We start from the raw sequence: 21,002 nt of genomic DNA on the forward strand, positions 1-21,002 counted from the left end.
GCCCAACTCGAACCCATGAACCATGAGATCATGACCTGAGCTGAAGTCGGACGTCCAACCGACTGAGCCACCCAGGTGCCCCAGGGATCTGGCATTAAACAAGGAGGGCAGGGTATCCCCTGTCATAGAATTTGCAGTCGAGGGGGCAGGAAAGACTAGTAAGATAGCAATTTCAGTACAGAGATGAGGGCTATGCTGGGGAAGGTACAGTCTGCAATGGGAACACAATGGAGGGGCACTTAGCCCAGATTTGAGGGGAAGTGATATCTAAGAGACATGAAACCCCCAGGATGAGGAGAATTTGACTGGAGAAGAGGGAGGGGACAAAGGGACCAGTGTGTGCCAAGGTCTGGAGGCAAAGGAGACCACGGCAAGTTGAGGAAAACCGCGGTACTCAGAGGAGGAACGCCTCTCCTAAATTGAAATCGCATTTGGCAAAGGACTTGGGTTGGGGGTTGGGAGGAACAGCCACGTCTCCTCCTATAGTTGCTGAAAGGGCAGAATGTTGCCTGCCCTTCTGGCAACAGGAGAGTGAACACATGACCGGGCCTGCCCAGTGGGATGTCCCTGCCCAGGACTTTGACCTTTGAGGGAGAGAGGCAACCAGCAGGGGAGGGCTGTTCTTGGAGAGGATCTGGGAGTTTAGCAGCAGTGGGTGGCCAGTGGCCAGTAGTGCCTGTTCAACTAGGCTTTTCCTGCGCCATGTCTTTGCCCATGTTCTTAGCCTAAATGCTTTGGGTTCCCATCCATGTGAACTCATGAGCACCCCACATTATTTGATGTAGCCCTTCACTCTTTAGGTTAGCCCCCAAACAGATGGGAGAGAGCTGAGAGGGGGTCGGCCTGCCTGGAGTTACAACTCGAGAGGCTGGGGGAGGAAAGAAGAGGGTGGGAGGCAGGGCTTTCCCTTCTGGTAAAAAAGAGATGGCCCAGAGGGAAAGCTCCTTTCCTGCCTGCCTTTGGATGTTGAAGGAGGGTGCAGTGCTTAATCTCACAGCCATCCTGGGGTTGTGAGGGACGAGCTGAGAGGCCCAGAGAGAAGTTGACCCAGAGTCAGACATCACTGTGCCGCTAAATGAGACCACCTGGTATCACCTGCCTCTAGACTTTTTGTGGTGGGGGCCATGCCTTTTTGGGTATTCTGGTTCCTGCTGCTGAAAGGACCTCACGTGGCACTGCGAGTCATCTAAGCCCTCCCCAGTTTCTCCTCGTAAAGTGTGGAGGATGATACCTACTTCATAGGATCAGAGCGAATATCGAATTAGATAATGGTTGTAAAGTATTTAGCATAGTGCCTTGCTTATGGTGAGCACTAGTAAATGCTAACTATGATCATGTGCTATCAAAGCCATGGGGCAGATGGGTTTGTCCTAGAAGAGAATAGAGGGAAGAGAAAGAGAATAAGGACTAAATCTGGGGAACCAACATCTGGGGAAAGAGGTAGCCTGAGAAGGAGTCAGAGAGTGATTAAAGAGCTAAGAAGAAAACCTGAAGTTTCATTCTACCCATCACACTCTTTTTCATCTGGAAGACTCCTACTCAGCCCTCAAAGTCCAGTTTTAATATCCCCTTTTCTCTGAAGCTTTCCTGTGCACTCAACCCGCAGCCTCACACTCTGAGTTCTGGCTGATGTTCTGGCTCCCACAGCGTACCCTTCTTTTCTTGCACTTCTCATGATTTATTGTGATTTTCTGCTTTTATATCTGTCATCTGCCCCAGACTGTGAATGAATTTCCCTAAGAGCAGAGCCGCCTTCACTGCGTCTTCTGACCCAACCTAGCAAGGGGCCTGGCAGCCAGGGTTATAATAAAAGCTAATTTTGGTGATGGGTTATCCTGTACCAGGTGCTATGCTAAGTGCTTTACATATAGTAAATCGTTTAAATCTCATGCCAACTTCATGAGGTAAGTGCTACTATTAGCCTCAATTTACCATTGAAGAACTATCAGAAGTGAGAAGTTATTTAAACTCAGGGGGTCTGTCTCTGTAGCTTGTGTTGTTACCTACTATGACAAGTCATCCCGTCTCCCGTGGACACTGAAAAATAAATGTTTGTTGATTGAAATGATGGAAGAAGTGTTACCAAAGCCAAGGAAAGAGTTTCAGGAGTGCATTAGTCAGCTTCAGCGGAGTGATGCTGCACTGACAAATAGCCCCCAAAATCTCAGCTTGCAGAAAAAGGCACAGATCAGCTGCAGGTCAGCTATGGTTCTGCCATATATCAGGGGTACTGGCTGAAAGAAAAGGCCTGATCTAGAACATTGCTGCTCTGAGGGGAAAGAGAAAAGATAGATAGGTATGCTGGAGTGGGCTCATACTAAAGAGGGCTGATAGTACACATCTCTTTCCGACTCTATGCTCAGTGATGTCAAACTGGCAGGTTGAAATCAGTCATGATGGGAGTATTCATACTGTGGAAATCCTTTTTGACCCTTAAAGGGCCTGTTGTTAAATATTACCAGCCCAGCACTAGAAAAGAACAATGACGGTAGCCCTTAAAGCTTCTGCCCAGAAATGACCCAGGTCATGGAAACACCACAGGTCACACATACTCCTCTTTTAGTTGCGAAAGCAAGTCTCGTGGCCAAGCTGCAATCAATGGCACCAGGAATATCCTTCTCCTCCTGGGACCGGCCTAGGAGAAGGGGCAGTGAATTATTTGTGAACAATAAATAACGTAGTCCACCTCTCTGAAGGGGTCCAAGATGAAGATTGAAAAAAGCCTCTTGGAATTGGCCTTGAGGAGTTTGTCCATGACCTTTAACAAGAGAGTAGGTTCAACTGGAGGCTGAGGTGGGGGTTGGATGGAGGAGGCGAGATCCCTCATTCCTGAAGCTGTCCAGCAGAAGGAGGGAGACAGGTGAGCTGGTAACCAGAGGGAGTAGCCAAGTGGAAGGCAAGGCACCTTCCAGAAACAGGCAGCCTGACAGCCCTTTTTAGTATTAACCCATTTATCTCTGCAACTACGTTTCTTCCACCTTCATGCCAGGGATGACACTAGGGAAGGCAAAGAATGAAAGAGGAAGAGTCCCATTTTGAGGGTTCTAAAAGCTGAGGTCCTGGCCTAAGGGGGGAAAATATATATAAATATATAAAAGAAACAGAGTCTGTGCCACACTGCTGGAAACTAGACACCTCCTCCCGGAGGGGAGAAGAGAGTCCGAGAGAAAGCCAGTTGAACTGTGCCATTGCTGGGCAGAAGCTTTAAGGGCTAACCACCACCATTGTTCTTTTCTAGGGCTGTGCTGATAAATGCTTAACAACAGCCTCTCTAGGAAGAAAAAGGATTTGCTGAACTATTATGGGTCACTGAGAAGAGGGTGGCTTGCCCCTCCTCACCCTGAGTGGCTTGGGGGCTGGCGATGAGAGGATTCCCAGGCAGGAGTGGGCAAATCCTGGAGCAGAAGAGCATCTATCACTTTCCTGGCAGTAGGAAGGGCCCAAGAAAGAAAGCACAGGACCTCAGAGCCCCAGCCCCAGCCCACCATGCAGGGCAAGGCCAAGGACTTGAGACACCCCTGAGGGTTCCCACATGACCCCACGTGCCGCAGCAGGGCAGCAGAATGTGCTGCTGGCCATTGTGGGCTGGCGGGAGGTGGGCGCTGGTAACACGTGGACTGGAAGAGATGGGGTTATGGGGAGCTCGTCACAGGGATCTCAACGGACTGATGATTGGAAAGCAAACGGGAACACGGACATGCCACGTACCCTCTTGGGAGGGGCCTCGTGGGGCGGTCAGCTGCTGTCACTGCTGCGGCTACTAGAACAATCCCAGAGTCCCTTAGCTAAAACCAGAGCAGATTCAGAATTTGGAATTCTTTTGGGCATTAGATAAAGGTGATTCGGGCACATGCAGTGTGCTATGTACATTGTTTAGTATGGTCTGGGGGCAGCCGCGTGTAATGAAATATGTGACTATTTCTGCAGCAAAATGTATGGGGCACACCAAAGCTTCTAGAATCTCCTCTTGTTTAAATCAAAATGTGTTTCAGGTCAAATTTTGCTGTGAAGTTACTTTTGATGCCAAATTTACAAAATCTTTCCTGGTTCCGTCCTGGGAGTCAGCCTGACCCCTTCCTTTCCCTCCTTGCTCTCCTCCAGATCCAAGGGGTCAGCAAATAACACCAATCCTGTCTGTCTCCTTCCTTCCATCCCTCCTGCTGCATCCTGGGTGGGGGGGGCACCTTCACCTCTCACTGGGGTTATTGCTACCACCTTCTGGCTGACCTCCTGCAGCCCCCCATTCTGCTCCACTCTCCCCTCCACCCGGAGTTGTTCTAGAATGCAAACTTGGCCTGGCCTGGGTGTCCCATCAGGGTAGGGATGTGATCCACTGCGAAATAGTAGCAGATTTGAAGAATGTCAACTTTCTTTAATGGCTCCAGGTATGGAAACTTATTTTTTGAAGTCCACTAAGCAAGAAACAGTCGTATGCTCCCAGATGGAGGTACAGGTGGCTTTTGCAAAGTTCTACACTGAGATGTAAGCTGCTGCTGCTTTTCTGCAAAAAGAGGTTTCTGCTGGGTGCAAGAAGCTCTCTGCCCCCACTCCCCACCCCCGATTCTCAGGAGTCTGGTTCCATCCTCGCCCCTCCTTCTCAGGCAGGAGCTGAGTATGCGCCTACCTGCTTACCAGGGACAAGTGATTTGTATAAAACACACATCCCAGAGTCAATATGGGCTTCAGTTTGCTTGAGAGTTCTCCTGCAACTCTCAAATCCAATGCTGGCCCCCAGGGAGTCTGGTTGGTCACATTCATGGCCCCGTGTCTATAGGCTACATTGGCCCTGGCTGTGAAGACCCAAAGCAGGCTGAGGTGCCTGGGTGGCGCAGTCAGTTAAGTGTCCGACTTTGGCCCGGGTCATGATCTCACGGTTCGTGGGTTCCAGCCCGGCGTTGGGCTCTGTGCTGAGAGCTCAGAGCCTCAAGCCCGCTTTAGATTCTGTGTCTCCCTCTGTCTACGCTCCTCCCCCACTCGCACCTCTGTCCCTCCTCCAAAATAAATAAAACATTAAAAAAAAAAAACTTAAAAAAGAACCAAAGCAGGCCAAGAAGCCAGCTCTGTTTGTGCCCACAAGAACCGAACAAGGTCCCTGGTCTGAGAAGCAGCTCCTGATCCCAGGGGATGAATGTAAGAGAAGAAAACAGAGAAATGGCATCTCTAGGGTCTAGCTGCCGTGAGGCTTTAGTTTGCCCCTTGCCTATTGGTGATCAAGGTTCTCCATACTTTAATTTTATGGAGCAAGCATTTATACCAGACCCTGTGTTCAGCTCTCTACATGCACTCTCACTGGGTCATTACGATGCTCTTGCTACATTAGAACTATTATTATCTCTATTTTGTGGTTGGGAAAACTAAGTTCCAACCTGGTTAGTTGGCTTTTGTGTGAAATCATCCAGTTAGTGAGAGCTCCTATCACTTAGTGTTTTCTTTTATGATGGATTGTACTGTTTTTCACAGATAGTTGATGTCCCTCTCTATTGATATCCTTGCTCTCTTGTACTTAGGTGAGAGCATATGACTTGCTTTGGCCAAGGAGACCTGAGCAGAAGTGACATGGGTGCCATGTCCGCGTAGCAGCTTTTGAGAACCAGTACAGGATTCATGCACTCTTCTTTCCCTGCCTCTGCGGTTATGGAAGCCTGTGTTGAGTGGGAGCCTCTATTGCCCTGGGTCCCTGACCGCCTGCCTTGAGCAGAGACCACCAGTTGATTCAAATGAGCATTTGTTATAGGCAAGGGACTTATTTTGCTGTTTTAAGCTACTAAGATGTTCCTGATTATTTCTTCCTGTATCAAAACCGAAGCCAATCTTCACCGATCTCTCCCTCATTTGGGGTCAGAATAAAGAGGCTGGACTGGAGACTCCTGCCATGTGGGCCAAGACCCACTTCCTATAAGCTTTGAGTTCCAGTCACGTACACAGACCAATCCCCTCCCTCCTGCCAGAGTGCACCCCTTCTTCCGGGGCACCACAATCCCCCGGGAACGGGCGCCCGCCTCCCGATGTCTGTACCACGCTTCCTGCTCTTTTGCCATTCAAACCGCAACACCAAGATGTGCTTTTCTAAAGAACTGGCTAAGCCCAAGCCACTTGTATGAGAAGAGCCTTTCAGCTACCGCTTTGAGGTCTCTGTGGCCAAATGCTGATTTCCATAAAGGCTACCAGTATTCCAAGAAGACATTAGCAGCGACAACTGCACACTTTGCTGGAAATGCTGCACCCTGGACACTCCCAGTGAGGAAACGCTTGTGGCATGAACCAGAAGTTTCAGTGGAAAATGACGATGTAAAACAGAGGGCGCTGGGTTGGCAGTGCTCCTAGAACAGCATTTATTGGTCACCCACTCTTCCTGGCAGTCAGAACTCTGTGGCCGCTGTGTCAGGGGATTCAAGTGCAAGCAGAGGGTGATGATACAGCATGATAAGTGAGGCTGGCTCCCTAAGGTAGTCATTTATTCGTCGGATGCATGTGTATCGAGCTCTCCTGATATGCTGGGGAACTGGGCACTAAGTGTAAACAGGGGAGGGACTATCTTTGGCCTCCTAAAGTTTGTAGCCTAACAGCCCTGAGAGAAATAGACACAGAGTACTATTAACCTAATCTGCCTCTTTAGCAGAGGCAAATAACCTAATCTGGGCGGTGGGGTGTTCTAGGGTAACTTTCTTTTTTTTTATTTTATTTTATTTTTATTTATTTCTGAGAGAGAGAGACAGCGTGAACAGGGGAGGGTCAGAGAGAGAGGGAGTCACAGACTGAAACAGGCTCCGGGCTCTGAGCTGGCAGTCAGCACAGAGCCCGACGCGGGGCTCGAACCCACGAACCGTGAGATCATGACCTAAGCGAAAGTCGGACGCTTAACTGACTAAGCCACCCAGGCGCCCCTAGGGTAACTTTCTGAAGGACATGACTCCAGAAGAAAAGTCCCGAAGGATGGGCAGGAAGGAGGCAGCAATAAGAGGGAAGGGCATTCCAGGCAGAGGGAACAGTTGAAGCAAAGGTCTGGAAGAATGAATCAGCTTCGCGCATTTGCTAAGTGCAAGTAGCTGGGTATGACTAAAGCCCAGAGTTTAGACTAAAGATAGATAACAGATCCAGTAAGAGACTCCGCTAACAGGGGCCACATCTCTAAGGGTCCTGGGTGCTGGGTTTAGGTGCTTGGAGCTTGGGCTTAACCTGAAGACAGTGGGAGCCACTGGCGGAGTTTTGAGCTGGAGTCTTTTATTAGTTAGGAAACAGACTCGGTGGCTCCAACAAAGATCCAAAACTAACAATGGCTTAAACAAGATAGAAGTTTACTTCCTGCTTCTGCAGAAACCCAGAAGTGGGCAGGACACAGGGACCACAGAGTTCTGGCTGCCAGGCATAATAGGTGCTCAATGAGTGTTGTTCTAGGAGCACTTCCAACCCAGCACCCTCTGTTTTGCATCATCACTTTCCATTGAAACTTCTGGTTCATTCCACAGTGATGAGGGACCGTGATTCCTTCTGCTTTGTTGCTTTGACATCTTCAACATAGGGTTTCTGTCTCGTGGCCCAAGAAGGCAGGTCTGGCTCCTACCCTCACTTCTGTATTTCAGCTAGCAGGGAGAAGAAAAAAGGACGTGGAAGCTGTATCCCTTCCCTTTTTTTTTTTTTTAATGTTTTATTTATTTCTAGGAGAGAGAGAGAGAGACAGCGTGAACAGGGGAGGGGCAGAGAGAGAGGGAGTCACAGACTGAAACAGGCTCCAGGCTCTGAGCTGGCAGTCAGCACAGAGCCCGACACGGGGCCCGAACCCATGAACCACGAGATCATGACCTAAGCGAAAGTCGGACGCTTAACCGACTAAGCCACCCAGGCGCCCCAGTATCCCTTCCCTTTAAAGGCATAACCCAGGACTTGCACACATCACTTTCATTCATATTGTACTCCCTAGAATTCAGTCATATGGCCGCTGCCGGCAGCCAGGGTGCTGGGAAATGTAGTTTCTCTTCTGGGCAGACATGTATTTAATTAAAAGGCAGAGGGGGACACCTGGGTGGCTCAGTTGGTTAAGCGTCCGACTTCAGCTCAGGTCATGATTTCACGGTTCGTGGGTTCGAGCCCCACGTCTGGCTCTGTGCTGACAGCTCAGAGCCTGGAGCCTGCTTCAGATTCTGTGTCTCCCTCTCTCTCTGACCCTCCCCTTCTCACACTGTCTCTCTCTCTCTCTCAGAAATAAATAAAAAACATTACGAATTTTTTTTTTTAAAAAGGCAGAGGCTCTGTTACTAAGGAAGGATGGATGCTGGGAAATGAGCTGTCTCCGACAAGAAGCGACAATCCTATTTGCCTTTTGGAAAGATCTCTCTTCGAATGGGTGGAGAAAGGACTGGATGGTAAGAGATCAGAACCAAGGAAAGAATCCAAATGAGAGTTACTGAGGCCTGAACCAAGGTAGAGACATCTAGGGTGGAGGAAGTGGACAGAGGCTTAGGAGAGAGTTGGAAGTTGATTGGACCAGGACATCGTGACCAACTGACTGTACTTCTAATTTACTGTACTTACCAAAGCTCTGTGCCCACTGTATAATAAGTGCTTACAAACGAGTATGAGGTGAGGGCACGGGCCAAGGACGACAATAAATAATGGCTCCTGGAACTAGCTTGATTTAGGAATATCAGCATTTAAAGGTAAATATAAAATATTTTTTTAAATAAAAATGACTCCTATCAACTGGTCCCCTAGCTGGTTCCAAAACTTTCAGTCAGTTTTAATTATTAATGCAGTCTCATATTTTGGGCATTAACTCTGTCTTTATTGCCTCCCCTCCTTCCTCTTCCTTCTTCTCTTCCTCTTCCTCCTTCTCTCTCGTTTCTTCTTCCTTTCTTTATCTTTCTTTGTCTTTTTATTTTCTTTTTCTTTTTTTAAAAGTTTATTTTATTTATTTTGAGAGAGAGAATAAGAGCTCAAGAGGGAGAGGGGCAGAGAGAGAGGGAGAGAGAGAGAGAGAGAGAGAGAATAACAAGCAGGCTCCTTGCTGTCAGTGTCGAATCCAGTGCGGGGCTCAATCCCATGAACCGTGAGATCATGACCTGAGCCAAAACCAAGTTTCGAACACTCAACCAACTGAGCCACCCAGGCACCACTGTCTTTCTATTTTCGAATGATAATCTTGTATTGGACTCCAAGGCCCAGTAGGCAGGGCTTGTAGTGGGGGAGGAGGTGGACACGGTCTGCCCTCCCCTCCCTGCTCTCTGGAGGGAAGGAACAAGAAGGAAAACAGGACCTGCTTCCTCAGGTGTCCCCTGCTGGCCCCTGGCTGGCCCCTTCTTCACTGCTTATAAGGTGGCTGAGTTCTGGTCGTCAAGTAGCTCAGCTCATTGTCTGTAGTCCGGTAGCGTGGGGCTGGGGGCTACCCAGGCCTCCTGAAGAAGGACTCCGTGCACAAGAGCTCTCTTCTGCGGGCGGCCTCTGACTCACCTCTTGGCCTCCAGCAAGCCTGTTGCCACGGTCACATCTACCTTTTGAAGCCCCAGTCCCAGGGCCTATGAACATGGGCAGAACCTGTCTTTCTTCTTCTCACCCACTGGCCACCCAGTCATACCCTTGGCCTTCTGTCTCCAGTCCCCTTTCCCTTACGTCCCCTGCACCAGGGCAGAAGTGCCGTGGCTCAGCTGACATCCACGTGAATGAGAAGTCAGTCCCCTTTAGTGACACCCCAAACCCAACAAATAATTCTCTTGGCTCTGCTTTAGATCTAGTGCTGTGTAATAGACCACCCCAACCTTCATGGCATAAACAACCATCATTTTATCATCCTCATGGATTCTGTGGGTCAGGAACTTGACAGGGCACAGGGGGGATGGTCGGACTCCGTTTGTGGTAGGCAGTCTCCAAGATGGTTCCCAATGACCTCTGTCTCCCAGTATTCATGCCCTCGTGTGTCAGTCTACTCCCACTTTGTATCAGGGTGGGTCTGTGTGGCCAATAGAATATGGCAGAAGTGATAGTATGTCACTTTTGAGTTTAGGTTATAAAAGATATTGTGGTTTCTGCCTCTTTGTCCTTTGGATCATTCTGGAGGAAGCCGGCAGCCATGTTGTTAGGGTACTCATACATGGAGAGGCCCATGGAGAGGAACTGAGGCCTTCTGCCAGTGGCCATGTGAGTGGGCTTAGAAGTGGATCCTCTGGCCCTGGAGAAAGTCTAAGATGACTGCAACCTTGGCCAATAGCTAGTACCTGTAATTTCATGAGACACTGAGTCAGAGCCATCCAGATATGCTGCTCTTGGATTCCTGACCATCAGAACTGTGTCAGCTGAAAACTGTTCATTGTTTGAAACTGTTACGTTTTGGGGGAATTTGTTATGTGGCAATAGATAACTGATACACTGCTCCACGATGTCCCTGCCCTTAGCTGAGAAGACTCAAAATGGCTGGGGGCTGGGATCACCTGGAGGTTGCTTCGTTCAGGTGGCTGGTACCTTAGCTGGGATGACTTGAAGGCTCCCTCAACGGGACAGCCCCGGGCTCCAGAGCTTTAGTGGGGTGAGAGCCTGCCTGAGGAGGAAACCAATCCAGAGGAAGGCAGCGCTCAGACCCAAAGCAAAGTCTGTGTCTGAACTTGAACCCTCCAGTGGCTTCATTACAAAAATTCCCATCTTGCTTGAGCTACCGTGAGTGTTGGGAGTGTCTTACTCGCAACAAAACTGTGTTGACTGATCCAAAGCGTCTGGGACGGCATCTCTGAGGAAGAGCATCTCTGAGGAAGAGCCATCTCTGAGGAAAGGAAGTTTAAGCAGAGACCTGAGAGATGAGCAGTGGGGCAGGTGATGGAGAAAATGCTCCAGGCAAAGGACCCCAGGGAAGGAAAAGGCGTGGTGGGTTGGAGGAGCTAGAGGATGGGGGGCCTGGTGGTGGCAGGGAGGGTGAGGAGCTGGGCAGAGAGGAGGCTGGACCTGGGTCCCTGAGGATGGGCCTCACAGGCAGGATCTGGGACTTGATCCCCAGAGCAAAGGGAAGTCTTGCAGCCTTTGAAACAGGGATTGACTTAATTTGTATTTTGACATTATTTGCATTTTAATTACACTCTGGGGGCTGTGTGGGGACTAGATTAACAGGAGGTTAGGAGTAGCACAGGGGGATTACTTAGAAAATTATTGCAGACCTCCAGGCTGGAGATGACAAGGACAACTCAGACAATCCAGGCATTGGATGGTTTTGGGGCAGCCAGTCTCCCACAATGGCCCCCCAATGAACCAACTGAACCTGGGACAGCGCCATAACCCACTTTAACCAATAGAATGTAGAGGAAATGACTCTGTACCTTTCCAGGGTGGAAGGTCTGGTGTCCATGTCATTGAGGACTCTGCTCTGTGGCCTCTGTGAAGGGGCCTGTGCAAAGGGCCCAGAGCCTCTCCCCAGACATGAGGTGTGGCTGGAAGCTTCAGAGAGGAAAGCACTCTCTGGCTCCCTGTGGAGTGGGTTCCACCGACCCTGGGTCTGACCTGTCACCCGAGCACAGTCTCTGTGTCTCTAATTTGTGCGTTAACTGGAGGCCTAAGGATTCAGGGATGTTTAGTCAGCAGCGGGGGAGGGGAGCAGAGAGCCCCGGGGTACAGACATGGCTGCCTGGCTCCACTCTTCCTGGGGGTGAGTGAGCAGTTTCCCGGAAGAGAACATGACTATACAGTGGCTTAAAATTTAAGCTTGGGTGAGGCTTGCATGACTCAGTGCTCTGCACACGGGCCTCAGTCCCAATTTCTCTGGGAATGGAATGGAATGGGATGGAATGGAATAGAATGGGATGGAATGGGATGGGATGGGATGGAATTTTACCATCCACTCCCTTACACTGGGCAGACTCTCCCTGGTCCCTGGTGGGTGCTCCTCAGCTCAGGTCCCCAAACAAACCTCCCTGGGGGGCTGCTTCTTCCACCCTGCCCCAGCAATACCTTCGGACACATTTCTGGATTTTCTTCTCTGGTCTCTTACATCTTTGGTTCAGGGCAATAATACTAATGGCCACTACTTAAAATGCATTTGTTAATGTATGTGCCAGGCACTTGGCAAAAGCTTTTACATACCCATGAATTCCTTACACCAATTCTAGGAAGTAGACATTCTTATGCCCATTTTACAGATGAACAAAGCAGGGTTCACACAGGATAAGTAAGTTTGCCGAGGTCACACAGCCAGGAGATGGACTGACTTACATACCCCTGGAGTGTGTTCTCTTGCTATTTAGAAACAGTACAGAACTCAGCCCAGGTTGGTTTTTGGCCCAACCTATCTCTTGGGGACGAGAACCTTCTTTCAAGAGGCTACAGCTTCTACCTCTTTGCCTGTTGTGTTTCAAGTTCATTTCGGCAAGGGTTCTCAAAGTGTGGTTCCTGGGCCAGCAGCCTCAACGTCACCTGGGAACTTGTCAGAAATGCGTATCCTGGAGCCCACCCCAGACTTGCTGAATCCGGGGTGAGGCCCAGAACGAAGTCTGTGTTAACAAGGGCTCCAGGTGATTTCGGTGCGTGCCCACCCGAGAACCCCCGGAGAATGCAGGGGAGACAACAGACTTTTTTGTTCCCGTGCCTGTGGCTGGCAGCTGGAGACAGGGAGAATTTTCAGCTGAGTATTTTTTATTTGGTTGCCATTGTTTTCTTGTCACATTTGTCAGAAACAACTCAGGTCTGGCACGAGAGAAAGTGTGTGAATTCTTTAATTGCTGCCACTATTATGATTTTTTTTTTCACATTTGTGTTCAGCCTAAAAAAGAGTGAAAATAAAGAGACCCAAACTGCCAAATTCAGCATCTTAGCATCTTGTCTGTCCAGGGCAGGGGTGTGACTGTAATCCCATATGCAGTCAACGCACTTGAACTCTGCCTCCTGGATGCTTCATCCTGGGCCTCTGTCCTGCCTGTCTTTGTGTCAGGGGACACAGACACCTCACTGATACCTAGAATTCCGGGTTCCGGGGTTGGGGTCCATGGTCTGCTCCACCATCTCAAATCCCTGACCAGCATACAGCCTTGAGGGTGAGTCCGGGTTCTGCCTTGTGCCAGCTGTGTGCTCTTGGGGAAATCACTTGGCCTCTCTGGGCTTCAGGTTCCTCCATCGTGAAATGAGAGTAATAATTCTCACTCCTCAGGCTTATTTCCAAGATGGAGGAAATATATGTAGCATGGCGGCACCACACACTTGCTGTGTGACCTTGAGCAGGTTAACCTCTTCTGCTTGTTTTCTCTCCTGTAATACCAACAGCATACGCCTCATAGGCTGTGAGGTTAGAGGTTATATCCATCTTACAAGGTCGGGTATTCTACAATGTTAACTATTATTATTTAAAAAAATTTTTTTTTAAATGTTTATTTATTTTTGAAAGGGAGAGACACACACAGGGCACAAGCAGGGGAGGGGCAGAGAGAGAGAGAGAGAGACAATTTGAAGCAGGCTCCAGGCTCTGAGCTGTCAGCACCTCAGAACCGTGAGATCAAGACCTGAGCTGAAGTCGGATGCTCAACCGACTGAGCCACACAGGCGCCCCAGCTATTGTTATTATTGAGCACATAAAACAGTATCTGGAGCCTAGAAGATGCTCAGTGAATGGTGGCTACTGTTATTGTCAGTTTCCATCCTTAACCTGAAGACAGCGCTGACCTTACGATGCCTGAGGCTGCTTCCCCTTCCGATTTCTGATTGCTTTGGAGATTCCATCTCACTGATGCCTTCCCGGAGTTTGCACTTGGTGCCCTTTCTGCCAATTCATCTTGTGTCTGACTCTGAGTTTCAGCATCTCTCGGGTCTCCTGTTTGTTCCTGGCCTGGCCTTAGAATTCTTTGTTCTGGCTTCACACCACATTCCCAGGGTCCCTTTCATCGGCCTAAAGTTTGCCAGACCAGAGTTAAGTCCCAGCTCTGTTACTCACTAGCAGTGTAACCTTAGACAAACGATTTAACCCCAATTTTCTCATCTGTAACATGGGGCTCATAGTGTGTATCTTGCAGGGCTGTCTAAGGATTAAATGCGATCCTTGTAAACACTCAGCACGGCTGGTGCCTTTCACATATCAGGTGCTCCCCAATGTTTATTTACTTCTTTGTCAGCTTCTCCCTGTGGTTCAAATCCCATAATCACTCTGAACTGGTATACTGGTCTGTAAAAAGGGGAAAGTAATGTTTCCAGCCTCCATGTGATATCTAGGTTGTCTTTCTTCTTTTAAAAAAATTAAATTTTTTTATACTTTATTTTTATTTTTGAGACAGAGAAAGACAGAGCACGAGTGGGGGAGGGGCAGAGAAAGAGGGACACGAAATCTGAAACAGGCTTCAGGCTCTGAGCTGTCAGCACAGAGCCTGATGCGGGGCTTTAACCCACAAACCGTGAGATCACGACCTGGGCCCAAGTCCGATGCTTAACCGACTGAGCCACCCAGGCACCCCTAAATATTTTGGGGGGCCACCAGGGTGGCTCAGTCAGTCAAACGTCTGACTCTTGGTTTTGGCTCAGGTCATGATCTCATGGTTCGTGAGTTCAAGTACCGCATCAGGCTCTGCACTGACAGCATGGAGCCTGCCTGGCATTCTCTCTTTCCCTCTCTCTCTCAAAATAAATAAACCTAAAAAAATTTTAAACAAATTTAAAAAATTTTTAATGTTTATTTTTGAGAGAGAGAGAGAGAAAGAATGAGTGGGGTGGGGCAGAGAAAGAGAAAGACAGAGGATCTGAAGTGGGCTTGACACTGACAGCAGAGAGCCTGATGCAGGACTTGAACTCACGAACTGTGAGATCATGACCTGAACTGAAGTGGAACACTCAACTGACTAAGCCACCCAGGCACACCTCTAGTATTTTTTGTTTGTTTGTTTATTTATTTTGAGAGAGAGAGAGAGAGAATGGGAGGGGCAGACAGAGGGGAAGAGAGAATCCCAAGCAGGCTCTGACAGTCAACGCAGGGCACAATCTTGTGAACTGTGAGATCATGACCTGTGCTGAAATCAAGAATCAGATGCTTAACCAACTGAGCCACCCAGGTGCCCTCTTCTTTAGTACAGTAAAACCTTGATTTGAGAGCATAATTCGTTCTGGAAACATGCTTATACTCCAAAGCACTGGTACACCAAAGTGAATTTCCCCATAAGAAATAATGGATGATTCGTTCCACAACCCAAAAATATTCACACAAAAGTGATTACAATACTGTAATATAACACAAAATAATAAAGAAAACACAAAATATAAAGAAAAATAAATTAACTTGCACTTATCTTTGAAAACCTTTGTGGCTTGGACGAGGGAGAAAAGCGAGAGGAGGGTTATTGTGCAGGGCAATTTTTACTATCACTAACGGAATCACTGCTATTTATTGGCTCAAAGGAATCTTTTTCTTTTTGTGCAACTTTAACAAGGAACCTATTCAATGACACTTGCCTTTGCCTCCTTTTGAGGAGTTTGTGGAAATATGACATTGCATTTTTGTTAAACAGATTCATTGCTCACACTGCTACAGCCTCATTCGGGTGGTGCTGTTCTACAAAATTTTGCAGTTTCTCACGTTTTACGTGTCTCTCTAATCTCATTTGTTTTTTTAGTTTTTTTTTTTTTAATTTTTATTTATTTCTAGGAGAGAGAGAGATAGACAGCATGAACAGGGGTGGGTCAGAGAGAGAGGGAGACACAGACTCTGAAACAGGCTCCAGGCTCTGAGCTGGCAGTCAGCACAGAGCCCGACGCGGGGCTTGAACCCACGAACCGCGAGATCATGACCTAAGCGAAAGTCGGACGCTCAACCGACTAAGCCACCCAGGCGCCCCTCTCTAATCTCATTTGAAGTGAGGGGTTCCTCTGCCTTTCTATCCTCCATAACCTCTTGCTGTTGCTCGCGATGCGGATCCATCAGCTTGTGTATGGTCTGCTCCTGGCCATGTTCCTCCACCAGCTCCTGAATGTTGTCTTTATTCACCTCCAGCCCCGTGCCCTGCCCCAAGGACACAAGTTCATCTACAGCTGGCAGCTCCTGTTCATGAGCGAGCCCCTCTAAGTCAATCAGGCCACAGTTTCCTCCAAGCAGAATTGAGGGTTCTCTTGGTGACCCCATCCCAGGCTTTATTGATGATCTTGAGGCAATTCATGATATGGAAATTATTTTTCCGAAACTCTCAGAAGGTAAGTTTCGTTCCTTCGGTCACCTTGAAGCATTGCTGAAATAGTGCTTTGGTGTAAAGCTTTCTAACGTTCAAAATGACTCACAGATCCATGGGCTGGAGGACTGGAGTGGTGTTGGGAGAAAGGAACTTGACCTTAATGAACTTGAGTTCCTCCAAGTAGTTGTCCTCAAAGCCTGGAGGATAAGCAGGAGTATTATCCATAACCAGCAAGGCTTGGGGTAGCAGATTCTTTTCCTTTTTAAAAAAATTTTTTATTTATTTCTGAGAGAGAGAGAGAGACAGCGTTAGCAGGGGAGGGTCAGAGAGGGAAACACAGAATCCAAAACAGGTTCCAGGCTCTGAGCTAGCTGTCAGCACAGAGCCCGACGTGGGGCCTGAACCCACGAACCATGAGATCATGACCTGAGCCGAAGTCGGTTGCCCAACTGACTGAGCCACCCAGGCGCCCCTAGTAGATTCTTTTCTAAAAGCTGTTTCTTCACTGGAGGAACAAGGACCTCCTTGATCCACTCAACAAACAAGATACAAGTGACCCATGCCCAGCTCTTGGGCCTCCACGTGATGTTTAACTGGCTCTTCTGCACCTTGCATTTCTTGAAGGCTCATGGATTCTTGGAATGATACATGAGCAGGGGCTCGACTTTAAAATCCCTGGTTGTATTGGCACAAAACAAGAGGGTGAGATGGTCCTTCATGGGCTTGTGACGAGGCATTACATTCTCTTCTTCTGTAATGTAGGTCCTGTTTGGCATCTTTTTCCAAAAAAGTCCTGTCTCACTGCAGTTAAAGACTCGTTCTGGCAGCTAGCACTTGGAAACCATGAGCTTCTGGAACTTGGTAGCGAACGCCTCAGCTGCCTTAGCGTCAGAACTCACAGCCTTTCCGTGCCTCACAGCGCTATGGATGCTACTTCTCCTCTTAAAGTTATCAAACCACCCCCTGCTTGTCTTGAAGCTTTCTTCCTTTTCTGTTGATGTATCTGGCAGTTTACTTACCAGGTTGATGTACAAGGCCTTTGCCTTCTCGCAGATAAAGTTCTAGGTCAAAATATCACCTGCTAGTTGCTTCTCGTTTGTCCAGACGAGAACACGTGGTCGTTGCTTTGATATTCTCATGACTTTTTTGCTGCGTCTAGCCTCCTTATTTCTTCTTTAATATTGTGCAAATTGTCGACATAGACATCTTATAAAATCTTGCAATTTCAGCCACTTGCATACCTCGTTCATTCTTCTCAATGACTTCCTTCTTGAACTCCATTATAATCATCTCCTTCTTCTTACCACCTTTCTTTTCAACCTTTTTCTGCCTGGGGGCCGTTGTAAAACTCACACGGATGTTGACTACAGTACAGTATTAATAAACTCTTGTCATCTACTGTATTTAATGTAACTGGCAATAAGGCAACAGAGGAAAAAGTCTTTATCTGCAGGCAGTCTGACCTAGAATGAAGCAAAGCATTCCTAAGCTGACTCTTGGATGGAAAAGCAAAGGACTGTCCCTTGGTGCTTTGAAGTGACAAAAAATATATTAGTGCCAGTTGTGGGCACCTTCCAATGTTCTGAAAAGTCACTGATTTCTGCCAAACACCATGGCCTGAGGCCAAGCATCCAAACATAGGAGACAATCACCCATAATCCCTGAGAGAGAGAGAGAGAGAGAGGGAATCAATGGCTTGTGATCATGTGATGTTTGGCATCACGTACAGCTCATACTGCAAGACATCGCTTATTTATCAAGTTAAAATTTATTAGAAATGTTTCCTTGTCTTGTGGAACACTTGTAGAAGAAGTTACTCGCAATCCAAGGTTTTTCTGTATTTTGACCTTATTGGGGTTAGGAAGAAGCAACAATGTCCCCCAACCAGGAGCCGTGGTAAATTGGTACAGGAGCCCTAAGAAATTAACCCATGTGCAATTTGGTGATGGCTGCCGAAAGTGAGTCTTCCCGATGCCTACAACGTACAGCGCTGGTGTTTAACATAGTTAACAATCAGTACGGAGATGGGCACCGATCAGAGAGGATACCGAGCCTGAACAATCTGTCTAATCACATTGGTTACATGTTAGTCCTGGGAACGCTCCAGCAGCCATTTTGGGCCATGAGGCTAGAAGCCAGGAGGAGAGGATGAAAGGGGAGGAGCCTAGGGTCCTGATGACTTTGTGGGGATGCCACACCAGACTTGGACTGCCCACCTCCAGGGTTACACTGTAGACTTGGTAGAATAAACCTGTGTTTATGGCTTTGTGAGTTGTGACTTATTTTCCTCAGCCAAACTGAAATTTACCTGTTGTCCAATCCCATGAAACACTGGGAAGCCAGAATGAAATGAACCAGAAAGTATTTTGTAAACTCTCCAGTTCTACACACATGTCAGGCATTTTTATCACTGTGGTGTTTGTGACCATAATTATGGCTGGTTTAGGAAGGATAGGTTGGAATAGACTGACATGATCCTGGCCAGAGATCAGAGGCTCTTTGTTCTGCTTCAGCAACATGTTTTTGAGGGCTGCACACAGATAACAGTGGTACGAGACTGGCAGGAGAGGGGCCACCAGCCTTTGGGTTGGATGCCAGCAGGATGCCTACGTGAGTTTTGTTGAGCTGGGGCCAAAAGGCTCAGGCACTGGTTGGCTGTTAAGCATAAAGGTCAAATTAGGACGGATGGGTTTAAATCCAGGGTCCACCTTCACTTGCTATGTAACCCTGGGAAGGTTACCGAATTTCTTTGAGTTTCAGATTCCTCACCTGTAAAATGGGACCAATTACAGCCCCTATGACATAAAGTTGTTAAGGAGATTCAGTGACATCACATACCTAGTAGGGAAAAAAGATAAATCCACAGGGTATCTGTATCTAGTCCAGGTTACAGAGTTTTCTGCTCTGACTACTAACCCTTGACATATTACAAATGGACAGAGTGGATTCTGACTTGTTTCTTCTTACCTTTATTGACTGATTCAGTAAGAATATTGAATGGGCCCATCATGTGCTTACTGTGCACCAGGTGATGAAAAGAGTTAGTGAGTTGGACTTAGACGATAGCATCCAAACACAGCCAGCTGTTCTCAAAGAACAACTAAAAAAAAAGTATGGCCAAAGTTTGTTTGAGTGCCTCTCCTCTTCTCTTTTCTTGAGGTCTCTCTTTGAGGTTTCTGCCATGGCTATGTTGGTTTACCCTCTTCCAATCAGTAGATGTTTAATTCACAGTAGATGTCACTAATTCATATTATGGTGCAAATGACTACAAATCTCTCAAACCATGGACCTGCAAATGACCCATCCAGTAAAGCCGGCTGTCCCTGAAAGGCTGTTCCTATCTATAGAAAGCAAGGAGGTTCCAGGCAGACAGACCTAGAGAATTCATTGAGTCTGAACCCTCTCAGTGGGGTAATCAAGCCAGTTTGGTCCAAGCAGGATGACCCAACCAAAGAAGTCATGCAGCCAGGCTGAGTGGGGAGCAGAAAATGGCTCTTCCATAGGCCATAGCACACATGGTGTGCTAAGCACTTTCTGATTAGGTTGTGCAGGATGCCCTGATACTGAGGCAAGACAAACACATTAGACCAAGAGCCCTTTGGCCCCACTGATTTGAAATGCTGCCCTCATTATATATCAAATCCTCCAATACGCATGAGGCTGTTCTGTTCTACTGTTCTACTGCTATCTCTTCCTACAGAGCACCATGATGTTTTAAAGACTATAGCTTTATAACATATTTTGATATCTGATAGAAGAAGTCCTTTTTTCCCCCCCAAGAATGTCTTGGCTGTTTTTATACGATCACTGTTTCAGATGAACTTTTAACTTCTTCTTTTTTTAAGTAGGCTCAGTGCCCAACATGGAGCTTGAACTCACGACCCTGAGATTAAGAGTCACATGCTCTACCGACTGAGCCAGCCAGGCACCCCTCATATGAACTTTTGAATTAGCTTTTGAGTAACACCGATATGGAAACTTCTTCAGCTGTCTTGTTTATACCAGTCACGGGGCACTCTGAGAAGTCAGGCACTCAATTCCTGCCCTTGGGAGCTCACAAAATAGCTGAGAAGTGTAACCAAGCGAGAAGTGTAAAACAACAACCGGATCTCGTGTTCTGGGTAACAAGAGCCATGTGAGTGAGGGGTCCACACAGATGTAACTGCTCTGAGTTCCATTGTCCCTGCATGCTAGGAAAGTCATGGGAGGCTCGACAGGGAAGGTGACATTATAGCATACTTTGATAGGTGAGCAGGAGTTTGTCAGGTATAGGAGAAAAGAAATGCTTTGAGTTGAGAAATTCAGAGAATGCTTCTTGGAGGAGACATTTCACTTGAGAGGTGAGTAGGCATTTGCCCGGTTCAGAAGGTGAGATGAAGGGAGGCATTGCTCCGAGCTGGGAGGGTCCCAAGGAGGCTCTCTGAAGACATTTTAGCTGGGTTTTGAGTTGGAGGAATCAAAGAAGATGCTGGAAGAGGTTAATTAAATAAAAAGGATTTTATTAGAAAAGGAGATGACAAGGAGATGACATTTGACCTGGGCGTTGAGGGTTAAGTGAGCAGATCACCAGAGGAGGAGAGAGTGGAGGTAGACGCAGAAAAGATTTCCCGGAGCAAATAGGAAACCTCCTGGCTTCCTGACCCCTGCTAACATCCAAGATCCAGGATCTAAGCGTCCCACCGCGTAGGCGCTAGGGATTCTCAAGTGGCCGCCCTGCTGTTCCCATTTCCCAGTGTGGGGCAGCCGGGAGCATTGAAGCTTACTCAGGTTTGCGGAGCAGGGTGGCAGAGCTCAATGCTTTTTGTCGGAATCGACCAATGGGATGGCGGCACCCGGTTGCCAGGGCTACGGAGGGGGCCGGGCCGGGCGGGGCCTGAGCCCTCAGGGGCTGGGCATGGG

The 21,002-nt window shown here is 48.0% G+C and overlaps 1 non-coding gene across 1 annotated transcript; it reads right to left on the bottom strand.

Moving 5' to 3' along the window:
* Positions 1–19,957: 19,957 nt before the first annotated feature.
* On the bottom strand, positions 19,958–20,030 carry TRNAK-CUU (transfer RNA lysine (anticodon CUU)). Its single transcript has one exon. It is a non-coding gene; the product is annotated as a tRNA-Lys (tRNA).
* Positions 20,031–21,002: the final 972 nt, after the last annotated feature.

Source organism: Crocuta crocuta, unplaced genomic scaffold (genome assembly GCF_008692635.1).
Source record: "Crocuta crocuta isolate KB4526 unplaced genomic scaffold, BGI_CrCroc_1.0 scaffold351, whole genome shotgun sequence".
Taxonomy (NCBI): domain Eukaryota; kingdom Metazoa; phylum Chordata; class Mammalia; order Carnivora; family Hyaenidae; genus Crocuta; species Crocuta crocuta.